This window comes from Bison bison, unplaced genomic scaffold (genome assembly GCF_000754665.1).
Source record: "Bison bison bison isolate TAMUID 2011002044 unplaced genomic scaffold, Bison_UMD1.0 scf7180017864287, whole genome shotgun sequence".
NCBI classification, from domain to species: domain Eukaryota; kingdom Metazoa; phylum Chordata; class Mammalia; order Artiodactyla; family Bovidae; genus Bison; species Bison bison.
The window spans coordinates 199,363-205,362 of record NW_011494859.1 but is presented as its reverse complement, the minus strand read 5'-3'; positions in this window follow the sequence as shown (position 1 = coordinate 205,362).

Sequence of the window (6,000 nt, the reverse complement as noted above, 5' to 3'; positions counted from 1 at the left end):
TAAGAATTTACAAGTAATCTCATTTTTTTCCTGAAGGTTGATTCAACCATCTCTCTTCCTTTGAACTCTCAAATTGCAATGCCAGGTATAAAGTGTGTTCTCAGTAAGCCCTTGTAAACCTAACTTAGAACATTTACCATCTGAACTCCACCATCCCACACATCATTATGTGAGGGGCTTCAGTATTCATAGGGCGTGACTGTTATTTCTCTTATCTGTCAAGTCATACTGGTAGATTTGTGACCGTGGGAGATAAGAGTGAATGGGATGTCAGACTCAGAGTCTCCAAGACCTTAAATGTCCTGACTGAAAATAATACTCCATGACTTGTTAGAATGGGCCTGGCCCTCCCTGTGTATTTAACTAGATGCTTCTCCAAAGGTCTATAAAATTTGGTATTTTCCCATTTAAATTTTTCATTTCAAGGTTCAAGAAAGTAAGTCAGTGTTCATCAATAATGGTGATACTTGGGGTATTTTGTTTGGAATGAGTTGAGAATGCGGCCAGATAAGTGTCCCAGTTTGTCACTATCCCTGGAGATCATGTCAAGGGAACTAGTACTGGAGAAAAGTGTAGCCCACCAGGCTCCTCTGTTCTGTGAGATTCTCCAGGCAAGAATGCTGGAGTGGGTTTCCATGCACTCCTCCAGGGGATCTTCCCAATCCAGGAATCAAGCCTGTGTCTCTTACATCTCCCGCGTTGGTAGGTGGGTTCTTTACCACTAGCACCACCTGGGAAGCCTTGAAACAAAATGAAGTGAAAGTTGCTTGTCGTGTCTGACTCTTTGTGACCGTGTGGGCTATACAGTTCATGGAATTCTCCAGGCCAGACCCCATGGACTGTAGTCTACCAGGTTCCTCCACCCATGGGATTTTCCAAGCAAGAATACTGGAATGGGTTGCCATTTCCTTCTCCAGGAGATCTTCCTGAGCCAGGGATTGAACCCGGGTCTCCTGCATTGTTGGCAGACGCTTTACTGTCTGAGCCACCAGGGAAGTCAGAAGCCTTGGAAAGAAGCAAATGCATTAAATGTTAGACTATCATGCCCCCCAAACCTTGCAGATGAGTATTCATGGAAAACATCTTTATTGCCCTGAATTGAATTAATTCTCTTGGGGAAACTGAGACTCCTATCCTATTGTCATTTCTCCCATCCTCTTGGCATCAGAAAGATCTTTATGTTCACCTGGTTCAATGTTCTTAAACTCTAGTGTGCATCAGCGTAATCTGAGATGTTCGCTGAAGGTGTAGATCCCTGGCGCCATCCTGGTGCCAGTGATTGGTAATGGAGTGCAGCAAGGAATTTGTACTTTTTTTTTGACAATCAGATCACATATTCTGAGGCAGCCACACTGTGACAAATACATTTCCCTTTGCCTTTTCTGTCAGTGGATGTGTATCCTCATCAGCTGAGCAGGAGATTTATGGAGAGAATTCCAGCATAAGATGTAAAGCTGAATCACAGTGAACTTTTCTGAGTCCTAAAACCTACGTTTTGACCTTTTTAATAATATCAATGATTGATCGTTATCCCCACTCTTAGAATACTTCTAGTGCGATGATGCCTACTACATTAAAAAATATTGTCTTCTTTTATTACTGGATAAATCTAGTTAATCATACTTGATTAAATGAAAGTCATCTCCACATTGACCCCCATGCTACTCTTTATGCTAGCAGAGCAAATCTCCTGCTTTGTCTGCAATGCAGGCTTTCGGATATTTAAAGACATTTATCATACTCCACTAAAGGTTTTCTTTTCCAAGATGAACTTTGCTAATTGCTTTAATCTTTCTACAACTTGGTCTCCAGGTTAATCTTCCAGGCTTGTTCTAATCATTCAACACAATGATCTAGATAGAGCTTAACTACGGGGGAAAGCTAGGGACTGAGTTTTGAGGAATGGGATGTGGGGAAGAGGGGGGAATGGGCACAGATCTCAGCCACTGCCCCCACAGTAGAAGACCATACTGCTATTGACTCTCTGTAAAATGGCATTTGCCCTAAGGAAAAAAGTCAGATTATTTTTTTGGCTCATACAGAGTCCATGGTAAACAAAACTCAGATTGTTTTGGTTTCTAGGAACTTCTGATTTCAAGCCGGTTTTCCTCCATTTGACTTGAGTTTTGTTTTTTCTGAACTTAAATGTGAAAGCGTGTAAATGAAAGAATGGATTTGTTTTGGTTAGTAAGGGATTCTTTAGACCATTTATCCCATCCCTAACAACAATTTTCCTTGTGTGACCTAGACATAGAATAACTGTGAGTCCATATAATATTTTTCAAAATTTCTAACATGTAATATAGGGCTGCTTTAAAGTTTACCTCTTGCCCCTCCCTATACACTGATGGTAACTATGTGAGATGATGGATGTATTAACTTGATTGTGATAATTATTTCCCAATATTATACATATAGTATACATATATATGTAAAATCATCACACTGTATGCCTAAAATAAATAGAACTTATCAATTTATCTCATTAAAGCTGGAAAAAATTTCCAAAAAATTCTGAGGGATGAGAGCTAGCACACACCAGCTGAGTCATGCTGGCTGCATAAAGAGGTTTCTCTCCATGACTACCAGAGTAAATCTGTTCAAAAGTGGGACAGAGAGTAACCTGCCACTTTATGGAGACGTACATCAGATAGACTATTAAGCCTACACCCACCTAGAGGACGCTGACTTTTAATGGTTAAGGTATAACATATGTTCTAGGCACCTCACCTAAGGAAAAAAATGAATTATTTTTGTTTTCAAAACAATAAAATGAACTTGATCTTCTAGGATATGGAAATTCTTTGCCTTAATTTTCTAATTTTTTGAACCCTGAAAAACTAGGGAATGCTTAGGTCCTTCTTCCAATCCCCACTTTCCTATGTGGTCATCATGGGGTTTTTTATATTTTTGCTTTATGATAGCTCAGACAGAACTTGTATTTTCCTCCTCATCTCAAAGTCTCAAGGGCCTTACTATGTATGTATACAGTGTGGGGTACAAATACCATTTGATTAATATTATTGCACACAGTGGCAGATAAGTTGCAGTTAAATATGAGGATATAATTAATATAAAAATTTACTATGCTTTTTTCTGTTTACCCTACTTAATATCTTTGTAGGGTAATAATCAACCATGTCATGATTCTTTTAATGTCTGTGTCTGGAGGTTATACCATGTTTCTCTATTTGTTTATCAGTTCAGTTCAGTTGCTCAGTCATGTCCAACTCTTTGTGACCCCATAGACTGCAGCACACCAGGCTTCCCTGTCCATCACCAAATCCTCGGGCTTGCTCAAACTCATGTCCATCGAGATGGTAATGCCATCCAACTCATGTCCATCGAGATGGTAATGCCATCCAACCATCTCATCCTTTGTCGTCCCCTTCTCCTCCTGCCTTCAATCTTTCCCAGCATCAGGGTCTTTTCCAATGAATCAGTTCTTCACATCAGGTGGCCAAAGTATTGGAGCTTCAACTTCAGCATCAGCCTTTCCAATGAATATTCAGGACTGATTTCCTTGAGGATTGACTGGTTTGATCTCCTTGCAGTCCAAGGGACTCTCAGAGTCTTCTCCAAGACCACAATTCAGAAGCATCAGTTCTTCAGCACTTAGCCTTCTTTATGGTCCAACTCTCACATCTACGTATGACTACTGGAAAAACCATAGCTTTGGTTGGACCTTTGTTGGCAAAGGAATGTCTTTGCTTCTTAATATGCTGTCTAGGTTTGTCATGGTTTTTCTCCCAAGGAACAAACATCTTTTAATTTCATGGCTGCAGTCACCATCTGCAGTGATTTTGGAGCCCCCAGAAATAAAGTCTGTTACTGTTTCCATTGTTTCCCCATCTATTTGCCATGAAGTGATGGGACCAGAAGCCATGATCTTCATTTTTTGAATGTTGAGTTTTAAGCTAACTTTTTCACTCTCTTCTTTCACTTTCATCAAGAGGCTCTTTAGTTGCTCTTCACGTTCTGCCATAAGGGTGGTGCCATCTGCATATCTGAGGTTATTGAAATTGGTATATTTGTTGTATATCATATATATAACATATAGTTTATATGTGTATAACTACTTTTGTGTCTCTGCTCTTCTTTCGCTCTTGTGTATAGGTATATGTGCATAAACATTTGACTTACGTCAATTATACCTGGTTTAGTTTAGTGAGGTCATTGGTGTTAATTTCAGCTGTGCTTAGAGCTAGGTAATTCATTCTAAATTAAACATCTAAAAGTTGCCTAACAGATTGAGGCTCCTCTAAAATGTGAGACAGTGACCAACTGTCTTTTCCTCAAACTTACCATCCAGGTTCCTGAATTTCTCTGTCTAAGAGACTCACTCTCAAACCCCTATTTAGAATGCCATGTACCTCAAATATATATATACATATTTTTTTTTCCATTCCAAGAATACAAGCATTAAGGTGTCAAGAATTCATTTTCGGTTTGGGGTTAATATCCATTGAAGTGTTTTGGCAGGGACAGAGCATTTTGACAATACAAATGCCTTTCTGCATTCCTTACAGCACCATTCTGAACTTTTCATAATCAAGAAAGGAGAAAATAATTTCTCTTTTCCATTGAATATTCAGTGGGCAAATACTAATCTGAAAGAAAATTGAAATTCTCTCTGTGGCACACTCAACAACTGACAGTTTAGATTATATTAGAAATACTGTAATTGTCTTCAGGTCAGTTAGCTGAGTGAAAAAATGGAAATCTAAAATGAAGCTAAAGCATTGTATTAAGTATTACAATTGTGTCTCCATCCCTCAGCAGCACGGGGTGGTGGGAGGTCGAAGGCATTGGAGGCAGGACAGACTTGAGGGAGAAGCTGGTCTCTGGCACACAGAACTGAGTGGGCCTATTGGATGGCATTCGTCATGAGTCAGGGTGCTTCACCTGGGGGCATCAGGTGCCGGTACCCTCAACCAGCTGAAGGCTCTGATGAGACATATGCAAGTCCAGATCTAAATCTAATGGACTAGGCTGATTTTCTCGGGGGTGACACACTTTCCCCAGTGACAGAGAACCTCTGCATAGGATGCTCACTGGTGATGTTAGAGGTCAGCCCCTCTGGGGTCCTTCATGGGCTCCATTGATCTGGACCATTTTGAGGTCTGGAATACTTGTTCCAAAAAAAGGCTGCGATGATTCTCTGAGCAGCCTTCTGTTCTCAAATAATTCTTTTTGTTTGCTTATCTATCCCAGTAAGACATCCTTTAGGGCTCTTTAGTGTTTGAAAGAGGTATTTGTTCTGCTTTTTTTCTTATCTGCTGTTTGCTTGTAAGTGCCTGTGTTGGAGTGAAGTGCTACCAGAGCACTGCTAATTGCTTTGCTTCAGGCTTGTCTTTCTCCTGCTGCCCTGGTGGCCACATGATTGAGTTCTTATCCACAGTAATCCCTCCTTCCCATCACCTGGGACTGCATATTGTGCCAGGGTTTATGGTGGCTTTTCCCTTTTGATTTGTACCTGGAGAGTCCTTAAGCAGAGTCTGCAGCTTCTCAGCTTTCTGCTGATGGTGTGAGCTCAAGGCCCGCTGGAATAAAAGTCAGTGGGATAAGGATTCTTTCATCAAGACCCTCCCATCCTCCTCCTAAGCCCCCTCCCTGAGGGACTCTGTTCTCATCCTTAAAAGTTCATCGGTGGTCCAAGAATCACTTCCCTTTTTAGAGTTTCATTTAGCCCCCTGTTATCTGAAAAAGGACTTAGGCCAGCCTGTATCTTCCTTAAGGTTCCTGAGTGTGATCAGGTTAATCCAGGGTTTGGCATAATCCAGGGCCTGGAAACCTAAAGCTTTATTGGAATACAGCCAAATCCATTCTATTGCCCAGTGTCTGTGGCTGGTTTTGTTCCACAAAAGTAGACTGCAGGAGTTGCAACAGAGACTCTGTGTCCCATGGAGCCAAAAAGATTTACTCTCTGATCTTTTAAGAAAAAGTCTGCTGGTCCCTGAACTAACAGAAAGGGAAACCATCTGAGATAAAATGACAGCG